Source organism: Rhinolophus sinicus, linkage group LG06, assembly GCF_036562045.2.
Source record: "Rhinolophus sinicus isolate RSC01 linkage group LG06, ASM3656204v1, whole genome shotgun sequence".
Taxonomy (NCBI): Eukaryota; Metazoa; Chordata; class Mammalia; order Chiroptera; family Rhinolophidae; genus Rhinolophus; species Rhinolophus sinicus.
The window spans coordinates 17,130,810-17,147,123 of NC_133756.1; the positions used below are offsets into that span (position 1 = coordinate 17,130,810).

At 36.1% G+C, this 16,314-nt stretch overlaps 1 pseudogene; it reads left to right on the forward strand.

The window, feature by feature from the left end:
• The first annotated feature begins 258 nt into the window (after positions 1–258).
• LOC109456856 (lysozyme C) lies at positions 259–753 on the forward strand (annotated as a pseudogene).
• Positions 754–16,314: the final 15,561 nt, after the last annotated feature.

Genomic DNA, 16,314 nt, shown 5'->3' on the forward strand with positions numbered 1-16,314 from the left:
AAGCTGGTTAAGTTTTCCTGTAACTCATATTTTTCAAGTTAAACTATGTTGAATTATTGTACATCGTTTAGTTGTTGTAAGGATTAAATTTGTTAACATGTAAAGCACTTAGTAGCTAGTAACTATGAGCACTTTTAAATCATTAATAAAAGAAAAATAATAATAAAACCAAGTATCTTTCTACAGTTTCTGATTTTAAATAATAGTTTACCATTAAATATAATGTTTGGAGCCTAGATGTCTGGCTTCCTACTCAACATGAAGGCTCTCCTTATTCTGGGCCTTCTCCTTTCTGTCACCATCCAGGGCAAGATCTATTAAAGGTGTGAGTTTTCCAGAGCTCTGAAAAGGCTTGGAATAGGTGGCCTCAAGGGAGTCAGCCTGGCAAACTGGGTGTGTTTGGCCACATGGGAAAGTAGTTATAACACACGAGCTACAAACTACAATCCTGTAAGCAAAAGCACTAATTATGGGATATTTCAGATCAATAGCCACTACTGGTGTAATGATGGCAAAAACCTACACGCATTTAATGCCTGTTGTATATCCTGTAATGCTTTGCTGCAAGATGTCATCACTCAAGCTGTAGCATGTGCCAAGAGGATTGTCAGTGATCCACAAGGCATCAGAACATGGGTGGTATGGATAAATCATTGTCAAAACCAAGATCTCACTATTTGAGGTTGTGGAGTATCACTGGAATTTTCCTTCTTCAGCTTATTTTGTCTCTTTTTCATATTAAGAGAGTTGTAGGTGAGTCACACTACTGTTCTTTCAAACAAATAATGTTTTTATAGAAGCAGGAGTAAAATATGGTCTTTCTTCTAAGATGCTAAATGTTTTCTAATGTATTTTGTTGATCCTTTCAATTATATCTTTGTTTCCTACTTCATTAATTTCTGCTCTTATGTTTATTATTTATTTATTTTAGCTTTCATTGAATTTATTATTTTTCTTTTTTTGTTTCTTAAGTTTTCAGTTGCTTAGTACCTGACTTTTCGGTCTGTCTTCTTTTAAAATATAGGCTATAAATTTAAGGCTATAAATTTCCTTTTAAGTATTGGCTATAATGTAAACGTGAATGGTACGACCAGAATTTAGACAACAGAGTAGATCTGTTGGTTATAGTCAGTGGTAGAGAAAGAGCTGCCTGGGGAAACATAATTAAATTGCCTGGCAGTAGGGGTTAAAAGCTCCAGCTCTGGAATCAGAATGCCTGAGTTGAAAATTCCTAATCTGTCTCTTACCAGCTTTGTGACTTTTGGCTAGTTACTTATGCTTTAGTTTCTTCATCAGTAAAATAGAATGAATACCTAACTGACAGTGGTTTACAAGTGTTAAATGAGTTAGTGCATGTAAAGTATTTATACCATTTTTCAGGCATAAACATTTGCTATTTTTAAATTTTATTTTGTCTTCATTGGTTGAAATAAGTGATCATGAATTTATTATAGTGGCATCAAGCTACCCAGTTGAATGATTTTTCTTCATCAGAGCTTGGTAGCCTGCCTGAACACAGAAAAGCAACCATTTAAATTGACCCAGAGTTCCAGAGTTAAGATTTGGTACTACAAAAAAGAAAGCAGGTCAAGGACCTTGAGGATTTTAAAAGATAGTGGTTGAATGCACTAAAAGGATCATTCTCAAAAGCCCCAGAAAACTTGTTCAGGGGAGCATACCACCATGGTTGAGGCCCCAGATAAGTCTGTGACTGTCTACTGTTTGCTGAGATTCTTCTCTTGCTTACTTTTCTTTCTTTTATTGCTGAGATGAACTGAGGAAGAAAGAGAAAAAAGACATGACAACGAACTTCATTTATTCATTTATTCAACCAATACTTAATGAATGTCAACCGTGTGCCAGGTACTTTGTTTGAAAGGTCATGACGGTATTATAGTGAACAAAAGTTCCTACTCTTTTGGGATTACATTCTACTTGGGTAAGCAGAAAAAAAAAAGATATGTCAGGGAATGATAAATGTTATGAAGAAAAATAAAAAAGGATAAGGGGATATATTGGGGAAGAGGGTGCTATTCTAGACAATAGTGTCAGGGAAAACCTTTCTAAGAAAATAGCATTTGAGCAGAGCCCTGAAGGAAGAGAGGGAGCCATGTGAAGGAGAATTCCAGCAGAGAGAAAGTAAATTCAAAGGTCCTATTGGTCCTATTGTGAAAGTGTGCTTAGAATGTTTAAGGAACAGGGTGAGAGTGTGCTTAGAATGTTTAAGGAACAGCAAGCAATCCATTGTTACCGGAGAAACATTAGCAAGGGGAAAGAAATCATAGAATATGAATGCAGACAGATAGCTAGGAGCAGTGTCATGTAATGTCTGTACAGAAGAAGGGCTTTGGCTTTTCTTCTGAGTGAAATAGCTATGCTATTTTATGTGTTTTTGTTGTTGTTATTTGTTTTGTTTTTTGAATGACAAATGGTTCTCACACATTTCTGTATATAAAAACCCAGTCAAGTTGTCTACTTGTGCTCCAGACCTAATTGTTGAGCAGACAGTAGAGAAACTCTAGGGCCAGTTTTTCTGTCTAGACCAGGCCTTCTTCTCCCCTATCCATATCTCTCACCTTTTCCTTTTATGTATGTTGATTGTAAACTTCAGTCATTATGTCATTTGTGTCTCCAGGTAACCCTGAGATACCAGAACAGACAGATTTGGGGAATAACTGAGCAAGCAAGTTGCAAGACTAGGAGGATATGGTCATTGTGAGATGTGGAATTATAGTAGGTCTAAATGGTGCCCTGTTCTAGGATATAGCCTTGGAAGGAGATGGTGGAAGTGGAATGGAGAAGAAACAGTCATGACTTACGCGCTGTTGATAAATGTTTAAAACTAACATAATATTTTTTTAAAAGTTAAGTTTATTGAGGTATAATTTACATACAGTAAAATTTACCCTTTTTGAATGTACATTTCTGACATTTGTATTGTATATTTGACAAGTGTATTGTGTTGTTCAGGTTATCCTTAAAGCAGATGCCAATATGAAATCAAGTACACAATGATTTTTTTTTTGGGGGGGGGCAACACTTGTACTAGAAATGAGGAGGGACCCAGAAAAGACTTGGAGAGCTATCTGATCACAACGCAAGCCTAATCCAAGTGAAAAAGAGAACGAAAAAAAGTTGGGAGTGTCCTTGAATGCTAGGAAGTCTAAGGAAAGAACCGTAGGCAAGACCTTTGGAAGCTGACCTTCTTAGGAATTTTCACAATGGATGGACCTGCCTTAGTATTTTTACTGTGCCCAGTTATTGCCTGGGAACAGCCCTTTGAAATGTAGCATTGGTTCAAATGTGGTGATGATGGATTTCTGGGCCCAGTAGCTAGGGCCCTTGGTCAAATGCTCCCTGTAATTAAAAGTCTGTGAGGCACATTCATGCAGCCATCCCAAGTATGCAGTCATGAAGCCTACCACAATCAAAAATACAAATTGTTTCCATTACCTTATAACCTTTTAACATAACCTTTGAGAACTTGTTTTTCTTTATTTTCTAACCACAAGTATTTACATTATCTCCAAAGTCCTTCTGCAAAGTGCTTGGTAAACTTCTGGGACCAATTATCATAGTCGATCTCAACAGCTTAATATATGGCTTCCATTAATAACTGAATTCATCATGCCAAAGAGATGGTTTTTCACTCCCAGTGGGCAGTTCAAAAATCATAATCCTTGTAGCAGGCATGGTAGATAGCCTTTTATACCCTCACATCAGTTAATCGTTGGCTTCCAGGATAGGAGTCGTTTAACCTTCCAGATATCTCTGGATGAGTTAGCTAATGTCAATTATTAAGGGAAGAACAAGTGTGAGCCAGTATCAGCCAACATCCATAGCAGCTGGGGAATGGTTATGCCATCCTCGTAAAGAGGATCTGGGCAGGACAGCAACATTATCTGCTTTGCCCAAGGTCACATTCAGTTGTCACAAAGCTCTATCAATTCTATTGTCTTAATATTTCTGATTATTTTGATTACCACTGCGTTAGTTCCCATTCCCTTTCATCATTTCTTGCCTAGAAAAACTGCAAGTCATCATCATCTCTCAGCTAGATTATCACAATAGCATCTTAACCGATCTCCCTGTTTTAGACCTTGTGCACTCAAATCTATTCTCAACAGAGCAATCAAAATAATCCATTCAAAACGTAAGTGCCTTTTCATGATAAAGACATACGACAAACTAAGAATAGAAGGGAACTCCACCTATCTGATAAAGGGATCTACAAAAAAACTCACAGCTATCATCATACTTGATAGTCAAAGACTGAATACTTTCCCCTTACGAAAAGGTACAAGATGAAGACACCTGTGCTCACTACTTCTATTCAAAGTGCACTGGAGGTTTAGCCAGGGAAATTAAGAAAGAAAAAATAATAAAAGGCATCCAAATTGGAAAGGAAAAAGTAAAACAGTTTCTCTTTGCAGATGACATGATCTTGTATAGAAAATCCTACAGAATCCATGCATACAAAAAACAATTAGAACTAATAATTGAATTCATCAAGGTTGCAGATACAAGATCAGTATACAAAAATCAATTAAAATTCCATATACTAGAAACGAACAATCTGAAAATAAAAATAAGAAAACAATTATATTTATAATAGTATCAAAAATAATGAAATACTTAGGAATGAATTTGATAAAAGATGTACAAGAGTTGTAACTGAAAACTACAAAATGTTGATGTAAGAATGTCCAAACCTGTAGAAAATTTTTATAAGGAGTTATCTGAGCCAAACTTACGAAAATGTCAGGAAGCAAGATCGTAAATGCTTTGAATAATGACAGTTTTGCAGTTTCTTTTATACATTCAGAATTAAGGAGGGAATGTAAGGAAGATTACATTTCTTACATAAAGAGTATTGCCATCTTAACCATATTAACTTTTTTGATCCATGAACACAAGGTGTCTTTCCATTTATTTAGCTCTTCTTTTATTTCAACCATGTTTTTATGAGTGAAAAAAAAGATGCTATAATACATATAACTGAAAGTAACTTCACAGGGTGATCTGATCATAAATTCCTAACTGAATTTAGCTCAGTTGATTAGTGCACAGTGCTCTTAACAACAAGGTTGCTGGTTCAATCTCCACATGGGCCACTGTGAGCTGCGCCCTCCACAACTAGATTGAAACAACTACTTGGCTTGGAGATGATGGGTCCTGGAAAAACACACTTAAAATAAATAAAATTTTTTTTAAAAATGGGCAAAGGTCAACAATCATAAATCTTGTTAATAGTATGTACCCTTGATATAAGGTGATGAAAATGGCACTTTACCTCTATGATCTTCCTCCCCAAAACGTACATCCCCAGTCTAATTATGAAAAACACATCAGACAAATTCCAGCAGAGGGGCATCCTACAAAATACCTGACCAGCATTCCTCAAAACTGCCAAGATCATCAAAAACAAGGAAAGTCTGAGCAACTGTCACAGACTAAGGAAAACCTGACAACTAAATATAACATGGTATTCTGGATGATATCCTGGAACAGGTAAAAATCAAGAAAATATGAATAAACTATGGAATTTAGTTAATAATGTGTTAATATTAGTTCATTAATTATAAAAATAAAATGTACCATATTGATGTAAAAATGTTAATAACAGGGGAAACTGAGTCCTGGTTATATGGGAACTCTCTGTTCTGTCATTTTTTGTGTAAGGCTAAATCTGTTCTAAAAATATAGTCTATTTTTTTAATGAGCAAAGGATTTGATTTTTACATTCCCCAAAGGAGATCTACAAATGACCAATAAGTACATGAAAATATACTCAACATTATTAGTCATTGGGGAAATGCAAATCAAAACTATAAGAAGATACTATTTCACACCCACTAAGACAGCCAAAATAAAAATAGACAGACAATAGAAAGTGTTGGTGAGGATGTGAAAAAACAAAACCCCTTATTCTTTGCTGATGGGATTGCAAGATAGTATGGTTACTGTGGAAAACAGTTTGGCAGGCAGTTCCTCAACAGTTATACATAGAGTTACCATATGACCTAACAATTCCACTACTAGGTATATACTCAAAAAAAAAAAAGAGAGAGAAAGAAAGAAAAGAAAACATGTGTCCATACAAAACCTTGTATAGGAATGGTTATAGCAATATTATTTAAGTACCCACCAAGTGGAAACAACCCAATGGCCTTCAACTCATGAATGAATGAATAAAATGTGGTATATCCATACAATGGAATATGATTTGTCAGTAAAAGAAAATAAAGTACTAATATATGCTACGACATGGATGAACCGTAACGTTCATTATGCTAAGTAAAAGAAGCCAGCCACAAAAGACCCATTTCAGTTAGAAATCAAAGTCTTCAATTGGCCGAAAAGCCTTACTGGATCCACCTCCCCATTTGACCTCATATATGGCTCTCCCCTGCATTCACTCTATTTTAGCCCCTCTGGCTTCCTTGCTGTCCTTCACACTGTAGGCATACTCCTGTTCGGGGGCTTGCATTTGCCTGGATAATTCTTCCCCAATATATCTTCACATGTCATCTCTTCAGATCTCTTTTCAAATTTTACCTTCTCAGTGAAGCCATCCTGACTTCCCTACTTTAAATTATAACACATCTCCCAGAACTCTCTTTCTTAGTGCCCACCTATATTTTTCTCCATAGCACTTATTTACATTTGACATATTATACATATTACTTATTTATGTATTTATTGGCTGTCTTCCCACATCCAAATGTAAACTCTATGAAAGCAGGCATTTATTTCTGTTTTGTCATTCCTATATTTTCAGTACCTAGAACAGTAGCTAGCACATGGGAGATGCTCAATACATATGTATTAGCTGAATAAATAAATGAATAACATTTTACTCTTTCTGCCTCAAGTTTATTTCTGCTCAAATCCATTCTCCACCTGCAAGTCTGAGTGATCTTCCTACACGTGGGATTATATCAGACCCTGGTTTACTACCCTTCAGCAGTTTCTTATTATGTTCAGGAAGAAATATAATGAAATATTTAAGAGTACAAGTCAGTGTCAAATTTTACTGTAACACTTATTGGTAACGTGACTTTGGGCAAGATTTTAAACTTATTGGTAAAATAGTAATAATTAGATTGCCTGTCTCTTAGAGTTGTAGTGATTAAATAATTTCACACATGTAATGTTGCCTAAATAATTGCCAAATCCATTATTTCATTAGGGGTTGCAAAAGATTGATTTTTAAAATTCTTCCACTTCTTTATTCATTTATTAGCAATGATCCCTCCATAAAGAACTTTCCCACATCATTTCTTTGTTTACCTTAAAGTATATTCTCTATACTAAAGACAGGATAGAAGATTGATATTTACTGTCATTTATCAATTTTCAGAGTAATGGTTCAGTGCCCTAATAAACTCCAAACATGACCAAAAAAGTACATTTTGGCATCATTATGAAATCATAAATTTGTATATATTTGATTTGGTTCAACTCATTGCAATCATTCTTTTTGATCCTCAGATTACCTCATCTTTGGCTACTGGAAATCCCTTTCTAGTTGGCTCTTGTATCATTTTGACACACCACCAATAGTCTAATAATTTCCTTGCTTTCTGTCATGAGATATTTTAGGCTCATGTTGACATTTCTTGTCCCAGGCCTGGAATCAGCCATTTCTCTAAGGAACTCTAGATGCTTTTTAATGGGAAATGGTATTTAGAGACCACAATTTGGACACCAGAGGAAGCTAACTGCTATTGGGTTAGAGCACACATTTTTAAAAGATTCTGAGTTATTATGTTGCGGAGAAATGATGAGGACTGAGAGACTCAAGCGGCACGCAGAGATCAGGGAGGACACAGCTTTATTACGTCGGTAGGCTCAGTGGGATTGTTCCAATAAAACTGAGCACTTCCCAGGGTTGGGCGCTTTGATTTATAGGGTTAGGCCTCTGCATTTGGGGGAGATTCGCGCTATTGCTATTGCGACGCTAGGGATTGGTTAAATCTGGCCAGGGTGCCGGAGGTCCGTCCCTAGCAGCTGTGATCGTTTAACACTGTTTTGATGGGGAGGCCTCTAACTGTAGAGCCCGCAGGAGACAGCTCTGATAAGGGGATGGAGCTCTTAGCAGGGGCTTGCCAGAGAATAAACCATCCCTACAATTAGAATACAGTTTGCATAATATCACTATTTTCCTTAGAAGGTTATGTTAAAGACTAGAGAATGGAGACTTTCCAATTAAGCAATCAGTTTCACAATGAAATAGACTAAATTTATTAATCAGAAGCTCAGTATTATTTGTATTTTTCTTTTCTTTTTTAAAATTTCCCCTGAGAAATGAAAGTTTGGTCTGGAAATAAAGTGTAGGGCAGAAAGATGGTTTGAAAAACGAGCTGGCTGTTAGATTTGAAAAGAAAGTTTTCTGTAGAATTAGCAGAGGCAGAGACAAAACAAAATTTCTCTTGTTAGCCAAAGAAATATGTAACCTTGAAATGCAGAGGAGACAGAAAACAATGCATTGGTTCCTGCAGGAAGAGAGTTATGGAAGGAAAGGAGTGTCGGCAAATTAAATGAAGTACCTACTGCTTTTTTTTGGTGCCCAGCCCAGAAGTGCTCAATTATTATGCAGTCATTGTATTTACTAATTTGGCAAGCTAGTCAACAGAGAATCAAAGGATAAGTAACGTAGCTTATTTACACACCAGAAAAGAACTGACCTCAAAATCCACAGTTTACTATTGTCCTTACTTCCCTCAAAACTTAAAACTTCTTGAATCTTGGTTGAGGACCACTTTGCATCTAAAACATGTGTTGGTTTTGACCTTTATCTAATACTCATGACTTTATTTTGGTTAAGAGAAGTGAGATGAATGCTGGCTGGACATCTTGTGATTTGGATTAAATTTCCTGTAGGGGTCAGTTTCAGGGCTTCCAGGAGTTGGGTTTAGCCAGAGAATCACACCTCAAACAGGATGTTTTTCCAACTGGGTCTCTTTTCACAAAGTACTTTTCAAAGACAATTGCTTATTTCAAAGGCAGTAGTAGTTCTCAAACTTGGCTGCCCATTAGAATCACCTGAAGAGTTTTAAAAACAATACCATGCCTATCTCCCAGAGATGCTGCTTAAATTGGTTTGGGGTGGGGCATAGTCTTCTTATGTTCTAAACCGTCCCTAGGTGATTCAAATATGTAGCTGAGGATGAGAACCACTGTTCTAAATAGAGTGAAAAACCTAAAGGCTCTTAGGTGTTTTTTTTAAAAAAATAGTGGCTTTTGATGATAAGACAAAAAATATATACATAGAGGACAATAGATTCCAATCTATTTGATTATACTGCCCATCAGTAAAATATTTTAAATGCCTTCTAAATATATGTATATTTATTTTTGTGTAAATTATATATAACACAAACCATAAAATTAAAAGATATACATATGACATAAACAATATTTCTGAAATGGTTTATATTTTACTTTTAATTGTATGAAGAACCCTTTTACTCCTTTCTGTTGAGAGCAATGAGACAATAGGATTTATTCTTCTTAAATATCTTGTGAAACAGTAATTTGAAGATCTATTTAGAAGTTTAATTCATTTCTATACTTGATTTTAATGGATATTATAGTTAAAAAATATAATTCATAAAAGGATCTGTGAGTCTTTTCAATCCTGACACTAAAAGCTGTGAATAACTAAGTAACTGTATTAGCTATCTATTGCTATATAGCAATAATAGCATGAACTGAGTGGCTTAAAGCAACACACATTTTCGAGCATATTATCTCAGAGCCTCAGAGAATCAGGAATTTGGGCATGGCTCTTCTTCAGGATTTCCCAGAGTTATAATCCGCTAGTTCACCAGGGCTGCCATCTCATCTGAGGCTGGAGAAGAATTCGCTTGTGGATGTTGGCAGTATTTAGTTTTTTGCAGGCTGCTGGATTGAGGGCCTCTTTTCTTGCTGGCTGTGAACAGGAGATCACCCTCAGCTCTACAAAGTGTCCTTCTCCATGTGGTAGCTCACAACATGTCAGCTTGTTTCTTCCAATCCAGCAAAGAATTAAAAGAGTCCTCTAGTAAGACAGTTACAATCTTATATAATATAATCACATACAGATAACCACATACATACAGTTACTTTTGTTATATTCTGTTGGATAGAAGCAAGTCAAAAGTCTCACACATTCAAAAGGAAGGGCCACATAAGGTACTAAACACAAGGAGGCAGGGATCATGGAGACTACTCTAGAGTCTGTCCATTACACTAACTAAATACCTAAAAGTAAGTGAAGGAGGAAAAAGGAAAAGCTATTTTTCATGGAAATAAGCCAACTAATAAATATAGAAGGAGTGATAAATAGGAAATCACTATTTTCAACCACCATGGCAATAAAAGATATAAATAAGAATAATCAATGGATACTAAAACCACTGAATAAAAATATGTTGGAGAATAAGATATTTACATACTCTCAAAGTATATCCTCATAGACTTTTGCTTCCAACCAAATTTATCCTCTAGCATAAAACAGAATATTTGAAGCAATACTTTTCAGATGTTGGAAAATAGAGAGTGATCCTTGAGAGAAGGGAAACAAACGAGGTGAGCCTATAATTGCCCTAGCTTACTTCATGGAGAGAATTTCATGCTATAGTCCAAGGAGGGAGAACTCAGAGTCCAGCATTCTTTGAGTTGCAGAGACAGTGTTGAAAATTTGAGAAGCACAAGGTGGATAGAATTTGCAGGGTAAAGTACCAGAGAGGAGAGAGCAGCATAGAGAAGAGAGAGCACTTTGGAGATCTTCAGAAGATTCCCCTCATCTGGGTACTGATCAGTACATATGTGTAAGAAAAGTCTCCAAGGCGTGGGAAAGTAAATGGAAAAATCCTGGTCTCACATTGGCTGGAAACATTTCATGTTTCCAAGAGCAAGAGTAGGTCATTAAGTAGAGTATTGCTTCAGTTGTGTAGCAAAATTATCCCTAGACTAAAAGCTGTTCTGGTCCTACCTAACAAAGCTTAAAAGCAAGCCTTGAAAGAATCAAACTGTTTCTTGGAACAAAGCTCAAGAATATTTATGGAATTATAAAAATATCCCTCGCCCAATAATTAACGAAGTAAGGCATTCAATAAAAAATTAACGGTCATGCAAAGAAGCAAAGAATATAACCTATGATGAGGAGAAAAATCAATCAGTAGACAACAGATCCAGAAATGGCGTAGATGATAGAATTAATAGACAAGGACATTAAAATTATTATAACTACATTTCATATGTTCAAAAAGGTAGAAGGAAGCATGCATGAGCATGTAAAACAGAAACAATGGTAATTAAGTTCGCGGACTCATCCTAGAAAAAGTGCTACATACCTCATTGCTGAATATCACTATGGTCACCTTCAAAGCACTTCCCTTGGGAAGCTATGCACCAATACCAGCACCTAGTCCACTTTTCAAAGCAATTTTGGAACTCTTTTTCTAGAATGACCATTAGAGCTGTTGTCGTATTACCCTTGATGCCCTGAATGCCATCAAAATGTCTTCTCTTCAATATTTCCTTTATCTTTGGGTAAAGAAAGAAGTCATTGGGGGCCAGATCAGGCAAATAGGTAGGCTGTTCCAATATAGCTATTTGTTTACTGGCTAAAAACTCCCTCACAGACAGTGCTGTGTGAGCTGGTATGTTGTCATGATGCAAGAGCCATGAACTGTTGGCGAAAAGTTCAGGTCACCTAACTTTTTCATGCAGCCTTTTAAACACTTTCAAATAGTAAACTTGGTTAACTGTTTGTCCAGTTGGTACAAATTCATAATGAATAATCCCTCTGATATAAAAAAATGTTAGCAACATTATTGCAACAAGTTTGCAAACTCAATTGTCAAACCTATAGATAGTATAATCATAATAAGGAAATAGTATGAAGGACTTTATGCCAAAATTTTGCAAACTTAGATGAAATGTATAAATTCTTAGAAATACATAAACTACCAAAGCTCACTCAAAAAAGAAACATAACCTGGATAGTTATTATAAACACTCAACTTTTGGTTACAAGCCTTCCCCGCAAAGGAAACTTCAGTGCCAAATGTTTTAACCAATTATTTCTACCAAACATTTAAGGAAGAAATAATACTAATTTACAAACAGTACACAAAAGTTTCAAGAAAATATTTCCCAACTCAATCTATGAGGCAGCATTACACTGATGCCCAGACTAGAGAGTCATTACAACAATGTCTCTTATAGCTGTGTTTATTTTATCAAACCAATATTCTGTCAAAGTTCATGCATTGGATTTGGTTATCCCTCTTTAGTGTATTTTTATTTAGAAGAATTATTCCACCTCTCTCTCTCTCTCTCTCTCTCTCTCTCTCTCTCTCTCTCTCTCTCTCTCTCTCTTCTCTGAGGAGTCATCAGTTATCTTGTGAAGGTCCTATTTTCTGGATTTGTCTATTTTTTTCTTAGTAGTATAATTTATCTTTTCTTCTATCTCTTATATTTCCTGTAACTGGAAGTTAGGGCTGAAGGTTTGCTTAAACTCAGTCAAACATTTGGACAAGAATATTGAATAGTTTTGCTATGTACTTTGACCTCAGATCTCTAAATTGTAAAGATATGTTTTTCTCTTTGCAATTAGCAACAAAATAACTTGTGGGTAATACTTTGGCACAGTGCAAATATCTTGTTCTCCAAAAGCCTTTCACTCAATGATTTTAGCATCCAATAATTTTTGTTGCCCTAACCAATTATTTCATGAGTAGAGAAATGTCAATTTCTTAGTTCTACTATTTCTTTTATGTTTGTTAACTGACATTTTCCTATAAAGAAAAGCTTTCCTCATCTGCTGAACATTATCCATAATTCCTTCTAAAAAAGCAGGGTAAATGCTTAATGTCTTTTAGTTGCCAATTTTCAGACTAGTGTATATAAAAGTTTATTTTGAATTAGTTCCTTCTCTTTCTCTGTCTATCTCTGAGCATCACTATGGACTTAATTTTTATTTATCCAATGTTTTAAAATCACAGTCATTATTCTTTTTGATTCTCAAAGTATCCCAGGGGGTGGGGGGTGGGAGATGAGGGTAAGGGGGATCAAATATATGGTGATGGAAGAAGAACTGACTCTGGGTGGTGAACACACAATGGGATTTATAGATGATGTAATACAGAATTATACACCTGAAATCTATGTAATTTTACTAACAATTGTCACCCCAATAAATTAAAAAGAAAAAAAAGTATCCCGAATTTGGTCAATGAAAATTCCTTCAAACTGGCTCCTTCTGCTTGTGATATGTCTTCCACTAGTCATTGAGAAGTTCCTTGTTTTCTGGCGCAATAAGATTATCCCAAGCTCATTTTGTACTTTCCCTGCCCCGTCCCATACGTTTTATAAACTATTTATTTAAGGAACTGTGGCTCATTTTAGTAAAAAATAATAGAGATCACAATATGGGGGATTACTATTGGAGTTTGTCTTCATTTAGATTCCCCTGAAAGGAGACCCTGAGACAAGAATTAGAGTACAGATGTTTTCTTTGGCAGATGATCCTAAGAAGTACAAATCAGGAAGTGGGGAAATGAATCAGGGAAGGAAAAAAAGCCAATAAAGTGTGCATTCACGAACACATTACTGTTATGAGCAAATGGGGTTCAATCCTGCTGGGAATCCTCTGAGGGACTGCCTAGAATGTGTCCCAGAACTGTCCCACAAAGGGACAGAAATGCTGGGAAATATATCCACTAACTCCCATCCTTCATTGTTCAAGAACTATTCCCAGATCGTAGCAGCTCAGGAGTTCTATCAGGCACTTGACTTTTCAAGCATGCACTGAAACTGATTTTTGAAGCTTCAGGTGACTCTCAGAGCAGGCACATGAAGATATGAGACAGGGCATCGCTAGAATCTACTACTGGTTAATGCTTCTAGGTACTTTCTTTAAACTTTTATTTATTTTAAGTGTGTTTTTCCAGGACCCATCAGCTCCAAGTCAAGTAGTTGTTTAAATCTAGTTGTGGAGAGTACAGCTCACAGTGGCCCATGTGGGATCCAACTGGCAGCCTTGTTATTAAGAGCACTGCAGAAGAGCACCGTGCTCAAACCAACTGAGCTAACCAGCCACCCCTGTTTCTCGGTACTTTCAAAAGACAAAGCTAGGTGACATCATATTTTTTTTTGAAAATTGCATTCATATTAATATTTCCAATCCAAAATGAACATTACAGGATTTTTTTCTTTAGTTTTTCGTTTTATATTGTATCTCTTTTCTCTTATACTGAAAATCTTGTTTCTGAATAATATTAACAGTTACTTATTTGTTTTATCCTGCAATGTACTCATAGATCATCAGATTTAAAATTACATTACCAATGTTACTACCAACAATACAATTATTGAATAACATTTAATATTTCTTTGAATGTTTTTTCATGCTTAGAATATAACCCCCTGACTCTATTCAAAATATATAAAGAACACTTACAACTCAATAATAAAGAGACAAATAATCCAATTTAAAAATGAGCAAAGGATTTGAATAGATATTCCTCCAAAGAAGGTATTATACAAATGGTCAATAACACATGAAAAGTCATTAAGAAAATGTAAATCAAAAATACTTCACATCCATAAGATGACTAAAACAAAAAAGACAGACAATAACAAGTGTTGGTGAGGATGTAGAGAAATTAGAACCTTCATTCACTAATGGTGGGATTGTAAAATGGTGTGGTAACTTTGAAAACTGGCAGTTCATCAAAATGTTAAAAATAGAGTTACTTTGGAAAACTGTTTGGCAGTTCATCAAAATGTTAAAAATAGAGTTACCATACAACAAAAAATTTCTAGTCCAACAGAAATGAAAACATATGTCCACATAAAACTTGTACACAAATGTTCATAGCAACATTAGTCATAATAACCACAAAGAGAAAACAACTGAAATGCCCATCACCTGATGCAAGAATAAACAAAATGTGGTGTCCCTATGTAATGGAATAGTATTCAACTATATCAAGGAATAAAGTACTGATAAACGCCACAACATGGATAAACCTTGAAAACATTATGCTCAGTGAAAGAAGCCAGTCACAGAAGACCATGTATTATATGAAATGTCCAGAATTAGCTAATTTGTCATAACCACACCTCACCAGTCAAGTCCAGGCTCAACCCCTTCTCCATCCTCTTTGCTTCTCCCTCCCTCAGCATACCCCCAATCTAGTCTTAGCTATAGGAAACTTACTCTTTTATCATGTGCACTTGCAGCCTAAGGTTTTAACTCTCAAAAGTCAAGAAACAACTTTTTAGTCTGCTATGTTATTTCTTCCCAGATGTAGTGAATGAGGTAGTAAACTCACGGAATGGTAGAAGAACAAAAAGTAGAAGGAAATGCAGAGGAACAGTTGCAATTTGTTTCTTTCCCCACTAATTAAGATTCATCTTGTTAGTAATTCAAGAATCTTCTAGAAGAAAATTACCATTTTTGTACCCAGGAATTAAGGGCATATAGGTCTCTTGCTGGGGCTGAGAGATTTGTACCCTGATTCTGATGGAAGAGCCTTCCTTTTCTGTCTGAGCTGAACCAGGCCCAGCTGCATTCCATGGGCAAGGTTTCAAATATACCTGGACACCTCCTGAGACATTCTGCTCCCAAGTTCCCAATATTCCAGTTCATATAAGTTTCCCTGGGTGAATTGGCAGGAAAAGCATCACATGGCTGAGCTGAGGACCTTATGTGTTTGAGGACAAACAGGTTCCTGGGCTTTATAGAGCCCAATGAAATGGACCCTTATTTTTCCAGGGGCTTTTACAGTATACGCATAAGTCTCCTGGAAGGGAGCACCAATTTAGGAAAAGAAACAAAAGAGACAGAGTTTTCTAGCTTTGGAGACAGACAAACCTGAATTCCAGTTCTAGATGTTTCACTAACCAATTGTATGACCACAGGAAGATCATTTAACCTCTAAGCTGCATCACTTCATCTATAAAATGGATATGACAATGTCCCCAAAGGACCCAAATGAGGCTCAAATGAGATAATACAGTCAAAAGGCCTCATAAACTATTTGTCCCTGTGCAAACACACGCCATTGTTATTGTGAGGATGATTGCTTCCTGTATGGCCAAAGTGGCTGGTGGATTTCCTGCACATGAAGTGTGCTTCTGCTCAGACTCTGGCTGCTGTGCTGAGTCCCAGGGAAGCCAAGCTGAATTTCCGCTTTCATCCAAACAGTTTATTTTATAACTTGGCCGTGCTTTAGCATGGGCTGGCATGGAACAGGAACCGTCCAGGAAGCTGTGCCTAGCCATTCTGGGCCTCCCAAGATAAGGGATTGGAAA